Source organism: Somniosus microcephalus, chromosome 11 (assembly GCF_052327205.1).
Source record: "Somniosus microcephalus isolate GS21.2 chromosome 11, FLI_Smic_1.0, whole genome shotgun sequence".
NCBI classification, from domain to species: Eukaryota; Metazoa; Chordata; class Chondrichthyes; order Squaliformes; family Somniosidae; genus Somniosus; species Somniosus microcephalus.
The window spans coordinates 161620279-161634420 of NC_140997.1; positions in this window are offsets into that span (position 1 = coordinate 161620279).

Genomic DNA, 14142 nt, shown 5'->3' on the forward strand with positions numbered 1-14142 from the left:
TTGTGGCCTAGATCGCCAGTCCTCCAGAGGGTTTCTTCTCCGTCGGCCTGGGTCGTCGATGATCTCCCGACCCCAGTACCCGGGCCACCCTCGTCGCCTTCTCGTCGTGGCCGAGCCTTGTTTGGCTGAACACCGGCCACGTTGTCCTTTTTCCGAAACCGTCCGTCTTTAAAAAGACGAAAACGTTTTCATCGATCTGCCGAAGTGGAAGAGGCGCCGATCCGGGCACCGTCCGCCCTTCGTTCGTTCCTCGTAGAAGAAAGTTCTTGAAGAAATGGAAGCCTGAAGTCGCCCAACAAGAAGCCGTGGCAGTGAAGAAGAAGTAACTTAGATGGACTTTCAATCCATAGTTATACTCTTTTGGGACAGTCTTATCTCCCGCCAAATCATAGTCCTGTCTTTGTATTAATTTTGGCGGGCAGAAATCTCTGCAGGGGCGCTTTGTCTTGTAACGGAGCCGGTGATAACTTAAACTGGCCTTCCTGGCCGATAATGTCTGTTAATGTCCTTTGCATTGTCACCGCGGCTCGGTTCGCATATTGATCGGTCCGGACATTTTCCTTGATGGCTGCTAAATGGTTTTTCCTTTGTACGATAAATGGGTATAAGTGTTTTTACATTGTCCGCCCATATCTTGATGGGCCCCATCCTGTACTTATAATCCATTGAATATGTATGCTGTTGCTCTGAGTTTCGGTTCCCAGATACTGGCTTTCGTGGGCTCACTGTCTTCAATCCACAAGCCTGTCTGGCTTGCAGTAACAGAAATAAAATGGTTCATAAACTGATCACGGGGCCTGGCGGCCATTTTGTATGCCCTTTTTATCAAAGGTTTCTCTGTGCAAGCTTACTTTGGTCAATAAACAGTCTTATTTTATCCAGTTTTCTTGCGTGATTTTTGCTGAAAATTGCGAATCTTACAGGCCCCCCTGTGATACTGATAGCTTGCTTAAAGTATCAATAATCCTTGATGAGCAAATTTTCCCTGATTCCCCACATCCAAACATTCCTGGCACTTAACTATCTATGCCCCTCACGACACATGCAGTTCCCATTTCCGGAGAAAATGAAAATTACCTCATGCACATTTGGAATCATAGACAGCAAATCTTAAACTATAACACCTTCACCTGTCAGATGGGCAGGGGTTGATACCCTTTTGCGCCATCTGCATGCATCTTTTATTAATCCAAAAAAACTTAAGAACAACTAATAACATAACAATACTTATTTCCTTATAACCCAAAACAATCAAAAAAAATTTAAATGGAGGGACGCTTAATCTTATACTAGCAGCTTAGAGTGGGGTATCTGCTTCCCCCATTCGCACATAGCGTTCTCTCCATTCTCCTGTGTTCTCGTGCCTCTGGAGGCGTTTGCCTCTTTTGCAATGCACGAAGAGCAAAAATATCACAATCAAAACCTGACATACTACTAGGATATGGGATGCTATTCTAATCCAGGCGGGGACCTCTATGTTGGTGAACAAGTCCCACCATGGTGGGATGGTTATGTCCAATATGTCTTTTCCTATCTCTAAAGTCTTCTGCTCCAGTGTGTAGAAATGTTTCTGCGAAATTATAACGGCTTTTAAAATCTTGGTGAGGTGTTCGGGAAGAGGGGGAATGACATAACCAAAATGCGCGACAAATCGTTGTAAGTCTGTGAAATTCTCTTTGATAGTGATGTGTACGGTGGAGGGCGCAGGAATGGGAACAATTCGTTGTTGTGCCACTTGAACCTCGGCCCTGGGTTTGAAACAGAAACTGCTATCACCGACCGAACACCACTCGTGTTGTCCATATCGGTACTGAGGCGCTGCAGTGGTGACGCAGTATGTCCCACCCCCGATATATGCTACCTGTGGGGGCACATGGTCCTCTGCCATTGCCTCCATGGTGCAATTCACCGGCTTCGCGCTAGTGGTTCTGAACCCGCACTGTGGTTTCAAAAAGGCATTCAAGTGCTGGGGACACAGGATGATGTGTGCCCCCCGGCTCCGACATCCCGAGAGGTCGGTGCCTGTCATCGTACGCTCTCATCTGATGACGTAAGGCGGGACCACTGCGTAACGAATGTGTGCGCCCCCCTGAATGACTCCAATGTTCTCTACTCTGTATACCGGGGCGGGCTTTGCTGCGGGACCCAACACCGGCATTCTTACTACTATTCCCATAATAGTGTGATTCGAATGTCCGCAGTCCACTGGAACTGGGTATGCTTCTGCGGCTAGCCTGAGCTGGCACGGGCTTAATGCATTCTCAAAAGGGTGGAGCGCTTGCAAGTGCTTGTTGCTGATCCAGGACGGGACCAAACCCTGTTTTAAATCCTCAAGATTACTGCGGCCCTCGCCCAGTAACCACGCCCCGTACAGCACACAGGCCTCGTTTTGCGCAGCTTGATCGGACGCATTCCGATCCTCCTTAATGAGTGCATTTACCGTTCTCGCGTGTTTCTCCAGCTCAGCAATTATGTCCTTAAAGTGTAGTGTCATGGCCTGGTCCTCATGCAACTCAGAACCCACGACCTTGTTTTCGTCTGTCAATATGTTCCTTAACTGGGCTTTTAAACCGTTGATCTGTGTCTGCAGCTCCACGTTATCTAGAGCGTTGACAACAGATGTCCCGGTATTAAAAGCAGTGAATATGTCATTTACAGTACCCCTTCTTTGCCTCCCGACTCGATCCAAAACTTCTGGCGGTGTGGTGTATAATTTGTCTCTGTCGATGTCGGCAAAGTCAAATTCGTAAAATTGTCTAAACATACGGGTTAACAGGACCTGGTATAATTGTTCCGTTTCTTTGGGACACCACTCCGGCAATCTTACCTCAGTGAGATTTAAAATCACTGAGGCCACCGCGTAGTGTACCCCTTGGTACAGCACCTGACCGGTGGGTACCAATACTAAACCGTTCCCGGGTCCCTTGGTGGTGGTTGGGCACCCTCCTTTCTGGGCTAGTGCTACCGGAAGCATGGGCAGGGGCTTGCGTGGGCGGGTGATGAGTTCAGTGGCGTTCACCGGAATAGGGGAGTATGGGGCTCCGCACGCTCGAGTGCTAACATCCCATCTCATCCCCTTCCCTTCATCCTGCCACTGCCTCTGGAAGAAGATGGACACGCCCTTGGGGCAGACGTGTCTCGAACCCCACATACAGACATATATTCCCTCATCCGGTTCCCACCATTTGTCCCAACACACACGTAATTGTCCGTGAGTTCCCGTAATAGTCCGATGGGTATTATTACCCAGTCGCTCCCACTCGACCGTAGAGTTTCTCATGTCCTTTCCCAGCTTTCGTAGCCACCACCATCGCCTTGGTGGTACGTTCCCATTGCACACCAGACAAATCTTCTTTCCCACGGTGACGCTGACCCTGGGCGCCAGGATCCTCACTCGAGGGCACGTTAATGAAGTCTCTTGGTAGGCAAAACTGAAATTGCTGGAATATTCCGTAGAATTCGTTCCCAGCCAACCTGGCCATCTCCCTTGGTGGAAGTAGGTGGCGGTTTCCTCTACCTCTCGCTCCCCCGTCCCATCCGTTGCGATGGGGGCCGTGTCCCCGGAGCACCCGAAAATGATGACGTCCTTGGTGCGGCCTCGGTAGGCCCACCCGCACCCGATCGCCATGAACGCGACGACAATCCTTTCCATCGTATCCCAGGTTTCTGTAACCAACAAAATGATGTAGCCGGGCTCCCGATAGGTGCTGGCCTAAATTAATTGGACGCGCGGGTTCCTGGACCCCGCTCCCTAACAAACACACATACCGGGCAGACCTCAAAATTGTACTCTTAACACCATATACTTTACATTCCTTAAACTATGACCATAATTACCTATCTTAACTTATGTACAGCGCCGCCCTCCGTGGGGCGGCTTTCCGAATCCCTGTGAGGTCTGTCGTGTGCCACACCCTGCGGTGGGGCTGCATTGATCTTTGGCTTTGATCCCCCGCAGCCTGTCGCTGCTGAACGGGGATCATGTCTTCCTGGGGCTGCTTTAAACCGTGGTTGGGGAGGATGGGGAGAATCTGGCCAAAATTTTCTGGGCTGGGGCGCTCGAGCCGACCTACGAGGGGCTGCTTTGGGTTGGGCTCCCGGGGCCGATGGACCTGGGGTCGTGACTGTTACCGTTACAGCCTGTGGTTCCTCCACAGCTGCCGGCTCCAGCTCCCCTCCCTCAGGCTCCGCCCCCCCGGGGTCGGGATCTGTGGCTTCCGACTCCACCTCACCTGTCCCTACAGGTAACGAGTCTCCACCCCCACTCCCTACCTCCCCCAAGCTTGAGTCGAGGGCGGGACTGCCGTCCTCTGACTCTTCCTCCTCCGTGATTGGGTCTAAAGCGAGGTTGAGCTGTTCGGGCTCTCCCCTGCCTAAATCCCATTCAAAAGATGAGACCTCCCACTCCAATGGGATGGCCTCTCCCTTCACGCAGGCTACTGCTCCAGCCTTTGTGGTCTGTGACTCTGTTACAGGCTGAGGATCTTTGTTCTCAGACCTGGTCCCCTTTGGTGGCCCTTGTGTACCCGGTTTAAACAGTTTACACTGGTTGATGTGAAACCATTTGGTACGTCGGGGCGTCTTCACTGCATAAACCATGGGGCTGGCTTTGTCTACAATGCTGTATGGCCCCATGTACAGTGGTTCAAAACTCCCTACCCTGGCGTAGTTTCGGACCATGACCTGGTCCCCGACTACCCACTCTTGTTGTTTCCGAGGTTCCAACAACAGTTTATTTCCCTGGTGCTGTCTTCCCATGTTCCCAGCCGCCTGCCCATAAATCTGTCTCAGGCGCTCCAAGAGGGTTTGGGCGAATTTGTCCCGTTTCACCTCTCGGAGCTGGCCCTCAGTGAGCACCGGGGCTAGCACATGGGTGGGTGTTCGCATGATCCTTCCAGTCATTAACTCGTGCGGGGAATACCCCGTGCTTTTGGACTGGCTGGCTCGGATCCCCATGAGGACTAAAGGCAGGACCTCCGCCCATTTCTGGGGCGAGCCCATTGTCTCTTTCCTCAGCTTTTCCTTGAGGGTCCGATTCATACGCTCAACAATCCCGGATGACTGGGGATTGTATGCTACGTGCCACTTTCCCTCAATGCCCAAGAGCATGAGGGCGTTCTGCATTACTTGACCGGTGAACTGACTCCCTTGGTCGGACTCTACAAAACGGGGGAGTCCCCACCGTGAGAACACTTCCCGAATCAAGATCTTAGCAGTACCCAGTGCCGTAGCTGTTCTGCACGGGAAGGCTTCTACCCATTTGGTGAACACATCTACCAGGACAAGGCAGTACTTATAGCCTCCCTGGGCGGCGGGCAGGGGCCCTATGTAGTTGACCTGAATCGACTGCCATGGTCCCTCTACCCTCCTGATGTGCCCCATGGGCACCTTCCTTTTGTGGGGGTCTGGGTTGTTAGCAGCACACACAAGACAGCTTGCGCAGAACTCGCGGACATCGTCCCGAAGTCCCGGCCACCATCCCGCCTGCTCCACCCGTTGCCAGGTGACCTCAGGTCCGGGGTGTCCCGCTCCTGGACCCTCGTGGGCCAATTGCAGGAATTCCCTTCGGTGCTGCTGCGGCACAACCCACTGCTCCTCTCGGAACAGCATACCTTCTTTGACTGTGAGGGCTGCCGTACTGTACGGACCTTCTACCTGTTTGCCCTCTGTGATGGCTTTTAGGACTGCTTTTAGGGCGGGATCCAGGGTTTGGACGGTCTTTAGGTCTGGGGGCGGTGTCACCCCTGTGTTCCCGGGAATTCCCTCCCTGCCTTGGATCGCCGCCACGGGTCCGGGTTCGTATGGGTCCCAGAGAATGCCGTTGCGGGCACCCTCCCTGGCTAGCGCATCCGCTTGCTGGTTGCCCTGACTGCGGGGTTCTGTAGTGGAGTGAGCCTTCACCTTATGGATGAACACCTCTCCTTTCTCCCCCACAGCTGCTAGGATCTTCTCCAGCAAGGGCTTAACTGTTAAAGGCCGCCGTCCGCGGAGGTGTACCCGCGTCGGGACCAGATGGCGAGGTACTCTGTACACGAATTGCACGTGAACATGCTGTCTGAGCAAATCGTGTATGGGGTTGGGAAAATCTCGGGGTGGGTAACCACGTACGCCACCGCGGACAGTTCAGCCTGCTGCGCGCTCATAGTGCTGGGGAGCTTAATTGCCAGGGCAATGTTTGCTGCAGGGTCATAAACTCCACACCCTGTGAGTCGCTTGCCGTCAGCTACAGTGCTAGAACCGTCTACGTAGATCTCGCGGCCCGTGGGATGTATCCCGGCCCATAAACCTATGTTAACTTCCCATACCCCTTCTACGGAACATTGATGGGCTGTCCCGGGATATGCCATATTGGCTGCGAGCCTTGGCGCGCAGAGGCCTTTAACTTTGAGATCCATCTGGGAAAGGAGGAGGGTCCAGCGCGCAATCCGAGCGCTGCTTACGGTCCCATCCTTAATCCTCCCATCCAGAAGCATCTTCGTGGGGGTGTGATGGGTGAGGAGCGTAATGGGAGAGGTCCCTGTGAAGATCACTGATCTGTTCACAGCCCAATGCGTGGCCAGGAGATGCCGTTCGCAATTGGAGAAACTCCTCTCCACATCCGTGAGCACCCTGGAGGAATAAACTACTGGTCTTAGCTTGCCGTGCCGCTCTTGGAGCAGCACTGCGCTCAGGCTGTCCCCACTAGCGGCTACCTCCAGAAAGAACTCCTCTCCCCCATCTATGGCCCCTAGGGCTGGCGCGGTCTGCAGATCTCTTTTCAACTTCTCGAATGCTGCCTGGCACCCCTCGTCCCAAGACCACTCGACTCCCTTGTGTAAGAGTCGAAGTAGCGGGGCCGCTGTGGCAGCATAGTCCTCGATGAAATCTCTGCAGTACCCGGTCAATCCCAAAAAGGACCTTACACCCGTTACTGTGTTGGGAATCGGCAGATCTTGTATAGATTCCCGTCTGGCCTTATCTATGGCTCTTTCCCCAGCGCGGATGGCCAGACCCAGGAATTCAACTTCCTGCTGGCCGATCTGGGCTTTCTTTGGGTTTACTTTGAAACCCTTCCTTTCTAACAGTTCCAACAATTCGGCTAACAGTGGGCCGTGCTGCTCCCTTGTATCTGTGAACAGGAGTAAGTCGTCCACATACTGCACTATCTGGTTGGGCTGGCTGAACTCTTTCAAACTCCCCGCCATGCACTGATGGAAAATGCTGGGGCTGTTGTGAAAACCCTGTGGTAAGCAGTTCCAAGTGTACTGTTGCCCTTTGAAAGTAAAGGCAAACTTGTACTGGTCCTCCCGCCGCAGCGGAATGGACCAAAACTCATTCGAGATGTCCAGCACCGTGAATGTGGTCGCCGATGCTGGAATACTCCCTATTAAGTCTGCAACTGCTGCTACCGTGGGCGCGCAGGCTGGGATACTACTATTGAGGACTCTATAGTCCACCGTGGCTCTCCACGAATTGTCCGGTTTCTTTACCGGCCATAATGGGGAGTTCACGTGGGTGGCTATCGTCCTCAACACGCCCTGCTGCACCAATGAAGATATTGCTGTCTCCATGTCGGGTTCTGCCTCCTTGGGGAAATTATACTGCTTTTGGGGTCGGATCATGGGGTCCCCGTCTACGCTGACTTCGAACCCAGTGACTCTCCCGCAGTCGTGCTTGTGGGTGGCGAACGCGGTCAGATTTTCTGACACACGCGCCTGCAAGTCTGTTGGGACGTTTGTTATCATGAGCTCGAGATCGTAACCTCCTGACGGCTTCATAGTGCACAGGGCCCCCTTTTCTTCCTTCCCCGGGATTACGACTACCTTACCTAAACCGCCCTCGGCTCCCCAGAGACAGTGATTTCTCAGGTCCACGAGGATCCCGTGTTCCACCAAGAAATCAGCCCCGAGGATGCCTTTCCCCCCCCCTCTTTCCACTTCAATAGGATGCACGTCCATGTGGTGTGGAGCGCTCCCAACTGAATGGAGAGCGGGAGGGAGTGCGCGCCAGCCTGTGCTCTACCTGTGAAACCCGCTACTAAATATGGAGCCTGGGCGGACAGAGGTGAGGCAAAAGGTTTGCCCGTGTGGATCACGGTACACGAAGCTCCCGTATCCAACAGGTAACTACCCCTTTGTTTCTCCACCTCCATCTCCACCACAGGTCTTCTCCAAGCGTCATAGCGGAGCGGACACAAGTAGATGGGCTGCGCGGGCGTCAGTCATTTCGGTGTTTCGGCTGGGGTCTCGGGGGCGATAGGGCTGTTAGCAACCGCTACCTTCCCCTGCCAGGTCATCAGAGACCGCATAGTCTCCAAGACTGACTCGATCGCGGCGGGGTCCACAACCGCACCACCCCCTTTATTCGGGGCAGAGGCTACGGTTGGGTTCTGGACTGGTGTTGGGGCAGCGGCCTGCACTTGTGGTTGTGCTGGTGTTGGGTAAACTCTCGGGCCGTTGGCGACTCGGGCTTGGGCTTGATCTTGGGCTGCGGCGAACGCTCTCTCCCTCTTATCCTTCCAAGGATTCCTACAGTCCTTGCGCCAATGACCCTCCTTCCCATACCCGTAACAACTGCTATTTGCTTGGGGATGGCGATTTCCCTCCTGACGCCATTCCTTTTTAGCAGAGGCTGTGGGTCTCACCTCATGCACCTTTCCTTTCACAACAGGCGTTTTCTTGCCCTTGTTGTTTCTATAACTGATCGTGAGCTGATCTAGTACTACTTCCTCCGTGGAGCGGGCGTTAGTGGGGTCAAACCATGCTTTGGCCTGTTCCTTCACTACTGGCAGGCAACCTGCTACCAGGCACCGAAGCCAGTGAGCCCTTTGTTCGCCATCCAGCCCGGCCCGGGCCGGCCCGCCCGGGCAGCTGCGCCGATACACTGGCCACAACCTGTCGGCGAAAACCCGTGGGGGTTCTCCCTCTAGCTGCACTGTCTTTTCTAAACGGAGGAACGGAGTTCCGTCCCCCTCTCCCATGATCTCCAGAATCTCATCCCGTAGCAACTCATAGTCCCTGTGCCCTCTCTTGCTCTCGTCAGGGAGACACTGGAGGAGCGAACTGTCCAGGGAGAACAGCAGCATTTTAGACTGTTCAACCCCGTCGCAGTCATTGACTGCTGCGGTCTGCTCCACGTCCCTGAAATGCACGGAGGGATCTCCTGACTCGGAGAGTTTTGGGATGTGACTTATCATCTCTCTTAGCTGTCGTGCGCTATGAGGCATTATGATCTGACTCTCAAGGGGTCCGTCATCGCCATTTTCTTCATTTGGACCGATCCTCCGGTGTCTCGTTGGACACATTGGCGCCGACCCCGACTCTACTGTCTGGGGTTGCTCTACCTCAGGGCTCTCTTCCTCTACCGTCTCCGTCTCCTGTCCCGGAGTCCAAGACTCCTCATAGGCAGGAGGCGCAGAAGGTTCGGGGGTTGGTACCCCAACTGCCTCTTGTGGAATCGGTCTTTTGGATTCCTTGGCTAGCAACAGCTGAATCGCTGGTGGATTTATGAGACACACCAACCCGTTTGCCTTCGCTAGGGTCTTTCTCAGGTCCTCTAGCTCCCGGCGGCAAGTGCTGTGGTCGGTGTTCTCAGATCTATCCTCCATGGCCATCTTATATGCTGCCCTGGCTCCCAGGAGCTTTTCCTCTTGGGCATCTACTTGTTTGGCTAGACGGGAACACCTCTCTCTCATTCTACCTTCACTGGCCTTGGCCTCAACGACCTGACATTTTAAATATTCTACCCGGGTTTCGTGGTTTCCTGGTTCAGCGCGTCAAGCGATTCAATCAGTTTTTGACCTCCCGCAACCTTTTCCTCTACGCCTTTAAGCAAGCCGTTGATCTGGACTGTCTGTGCTGCAACTACCTGGTCCAAAAGCTGGACTTGCTTCTTGTAGCACATCAGCCAGACCGCCTTTTCTACAGATTTCTTATGCTCTCTACCCGCTGTCCACTTGATGGCTGCGTCTAGCGGGTGCCTATCCCTTAGTAGATCAGATATCCATTGTTTTGTGAGGTTGACTTTTCCGAAAACATAATCTGCTATTCTTTCATCCATCACATTTCGTTTATTCAGATCTTGATCTAACACACTACTTTCCTGCTGCCAAGGTCCTGCCGTGGTCGCCATTGCTGTAGGGGTTTTTTCCTTGCTCTCTTGCTCTTTCTGGCCCCCTGCCAGGCTTCGTGCAAGAATTACCCTTGAGTAGTTCGACCCACCCCCCCCTACGGTTCTAGACCTTGGACTTAGATGCAGAGAACAGTAGTGCAGAGAAGAGGACTCAATAGACCAGGCTGAATAGCACGAAATGGATGCTTTTATTTTTGAACAGTTTGAAGCATTACAAAATACATGTCATAGGCACAGATTAAAATAACTACAATCATGCACAAATTTATGAACTTGACTCTATGGAAATGGGGAACACACGGCACATCGTAAAAGGGGAAACACATTACGATTTCCCTTAACTCCCTCCCCTATACCTAAACTAAGTTTCGACCTGGGGAACCTGGGATCATGCTCACCACTCTCGAAATCGCGAGAAAGGGGGTTCGCAGACTTTTGACACCGCTTCCCGTCGTCACGTGGATTGGAAGCTTCTGGCGCAGTCGATATTCTCTCCTCCCTCGAGGCGGTGGGGTAGACCCAGCCTCGATGAGCGCTCGTCAAGGTTGAGATCCACTAAGTCGATTTGGGTTCATGGAGCAGACCCAGATGCAGGCTATGCACATGGGAGAATCTTGTGGCCTAGATCGCCAGTCCTCCAGAGGGTTTCTTCTCCGTCGGCCTGGGTCGTCGATGATCTCCCGACCCCAGTACCCGGGCCACCCTCGTCGCCTTCTCGTCGTGGCCGAGCCTTGTTTGGCTGAACACCGGCCACGTTGTCCTTTTTCCGAAACCGTCCGTCTTTAAAAAGACGAAAACGTTTTCATCGATCTGCCGAAGTGGAAGAGGCGCCGATCCGGGCACCGTCCGCCCTTCGTTCGTTCCTCGTAGAAGAAAGTTCTTGAAGAAATGGAAGCCTGAAGTCGCCCAACAAGAAGCCGTGGCAGTGAAGAAGAAGTAACTTAGATGGACTTTCAATCCATAGTTATACTCTTTTGGGACAGTCTTATCTCCCGCCAAATCATAGTCCTGTCTTTGTATTAATTTTGGCGGGCAGAAATCTCTGCAGGGGCGCTTTGTCTTGTAACGGAGCCGGTGATAACTTAAACTGGCCTTCCTGGCCGATAATGTCTGTTAATGTCCTTTGCATTGTCACCGCGGCTCAGTTCGCATATTGATCGGTCCGGACATTTTCCTTGATGGCTGCTAAACGGTTTTTCCTTTGTACGATAAATGGGTATAAGTGTTTTTACATTGTCCGCCCATATCTTGATGGGCCCCATCCTGTACTTATAATCCATTGAATATGTATGCTGTTGCTCTGAGTTTCGGTTCCCAGATACTGGCTTTCGTGGGCTCACTGTCTTCAATCCACAAGCCTGTCTGGCATGCAGTAACAGAAATAAAATGGTTCATAAACTGATCACGGGGCCTGGTGGCCATTTTGTATGCCCTTTTTATCAAAGGTTTCTATGTGCAAGCTTACTTTGGTCAATAAACAGTCTTATTTTATCCAGTTTTCTTGCGTGATTTTTGCTGAAAATTGCAAATCTTACAACCCTCATGGGCCAGTTGAAGGAATCCCCTCCTGTGCTGCTGTGGTACTACCCATTGTTCTCCCCTAAACAGCATGCCTTCCTTCACAGAGAGGGCTGCTGTGCCATAAGGGCCCTCTACCCCTTTTCCCTCAGTCACTGCACTGAGGACTGCCTTGAGGACGGTGTCTTGGGTTTGGACCGTCTTAAGGTCCAGGGTTAAAGCTACCCCTGCACTTCCTTGTGTCCCATTCCTACCCCTGACTGTTGCTATAGGACTGGACCCATATGGGTCCCAGAAAGTGCCTGTGCGGGCACCCTCCTTAGCTAGCACGTCGGCCTGCTGGTTGTCCTGACTACGGGGTTCTGTGGAGGAATGGCCTTTCACCTTATGGATGAAAACCTCCCCTTCCTCCCCCACTGCTGCTAAGATTTTCTCCAGCAGGGGTTCCACTGTGAGGGGTCTCCCGTCAGCGGAGGTGTATCCGCGGCGGGACTAGATGACCAGGTACTCCGTACACAAATTGCATGTGAACATGCTGTCCGAGCAAATCGTGTATGGGGTGGAGAAGATTTCGGGGTGCGTAACAACGTACACTACCGCGGACAGTTCAGCCTGCTGGGTGCTCATGGTGCTGGGGAGCTTAATTGCCAGGGCAATGTTTGCCGCTGGGTTATAAAATCCACACCCTGTGAGTCGCTCACCAGCAGAGACCGTGCTAGAGCCATCCACATAGATTTCGCGGCCTGTGGGATGTATCTCGGCCCGCAAACCTATGTCCACTTCCCAAACCCCTTCTATGGAACACCGGTGGGCTTTCAGTTCCATCTGTGAGAGAAGCAGTGCTCACTGTCCCATCCTTGATTCTCTCATCCAGGAGCATCTGGGTGGGTGTGTGATGGGTGAGGAGGGTGATGGGAGAGGTGCCTGTAAAGATCAGTGATCTTGTCACAGCCCAATGTGTGGCCAAGAGGTGCCTCTCACAATTGGAGTAGCTCCTCTCCACATCCCTGAGTATCCTGGAGGAATAGGCCACCGGCCTCAGCCTGCCATGCCGCTCTTGGAGCAGCACAGCACTCAGGCTGTCCCCGCTGGCTGCTACCTCCAGGAAGAACTCTTTCCCTCCATCTATGGCCCCTAGAGCTGGTGCTGTCTGCAGATCTTTCTTGAGCCTGACAAATGCTGCCTGGCAACCCTCATCCCAAACCCACTCCACTCCCTTATGTAGGAGTCGGAGCAGAGGGGCTGCTGTGGCTGCATAGTCCTCAATAAAGTCTCTGCAGTACCCTGTTAGCCCTAGAAAAGATCTCACTCCCGTGAATGTGTTGGGGACCGGTAACTCCTGTACCGCTTCCCTTCTCGCTCTATCTATGGCTCTTTCCCCAGCGCGTATGGTCAGGCCTAGGAATTTCACCTCCTGCTGGCCGATCTGCGCTTTCTTTGGGTTCACTTTAAAACCCTCCTGCCTGAGCAGTTCCAGCAGTTCGGTCAGTAGTGGGCCATGCTCCTCTCTCGAATCGGTGAAGAGGAGCAGGTCATCCACATACTGTACCAGCTGCCTGGGCTGGCTGAAGCCCTTTAGACTGTTTGCCATGCATTGGTGGAAAATGCTAGGGCTATTGTGGAAGCCCTGAGGCAAACAGTTCCAGATGTACTGTTGCCCTTTAAAAGTAAAGGGAAACTTGTACTGATCCTCTCTCCTTAAAGGGATGGCCCAAAACCCATTGGAAATGTCCAGCACCCTGAAAGTGGTCGCGCATGCTGGGATACTTCCTATCAGGTCGGCAACTGCTGCTACCGTGGGTGCACAGGCTGGGATGTTGCTGTTGAGCACCCGATAGTCCACTGTGGCCCTCCAGGAGTTGTCCGGTTTTCTAACCGGCCACAGTGGAGAGTTCACGTGGGTGGCTATCGGTCTCAGGACCCCCTGTTGCACTAAGGAGGACATGGCTGCTTCCATGTCTGGCTCCGCTTCCCTGGGGAAGTTGTACTGTCTTTATGGTCAGTCCATAGGGCCCCCACCTACACTGACCTCAAACCCGTTGACCCTCCCACAATCGTGCTTGTGTGTGGCAAATGTGGCTAGGTGGGCTCGCACAAATGCCTGGAACACCCTTGGGGTATTACTGACCATGAGCTCGAGATTGTAACCCTCTTTAGGCTTCATGGTGCACAGGGTCCCCTTCCCTTCTTTCCCTGGGATGACTACTACTCCGCCTTCCTTTTCTGTGTTTGCCCCCCACAGGCAATGATTCCTTAAATCCACTAGGATCCCGTGGCCTACAATAAAGTCGGCTCCCAGGATCCCTTTTCCACCCTCCACTTCCCACTTCATTAGGACACAGGTCCACTTAGAGCGGAGCGTTCCTAAACGAATGGACAGCGGGATGGAAAATGAGCCTGCCTGTTCTTTACCTGTCAATCCCGACAGACTGTATGGGACCCCGTTAGATAGAGGTGAGGTGGTCGGGTTAGCTGAATGGATCACGGTGCATGATGCCCCCTTGTCCAACAGAT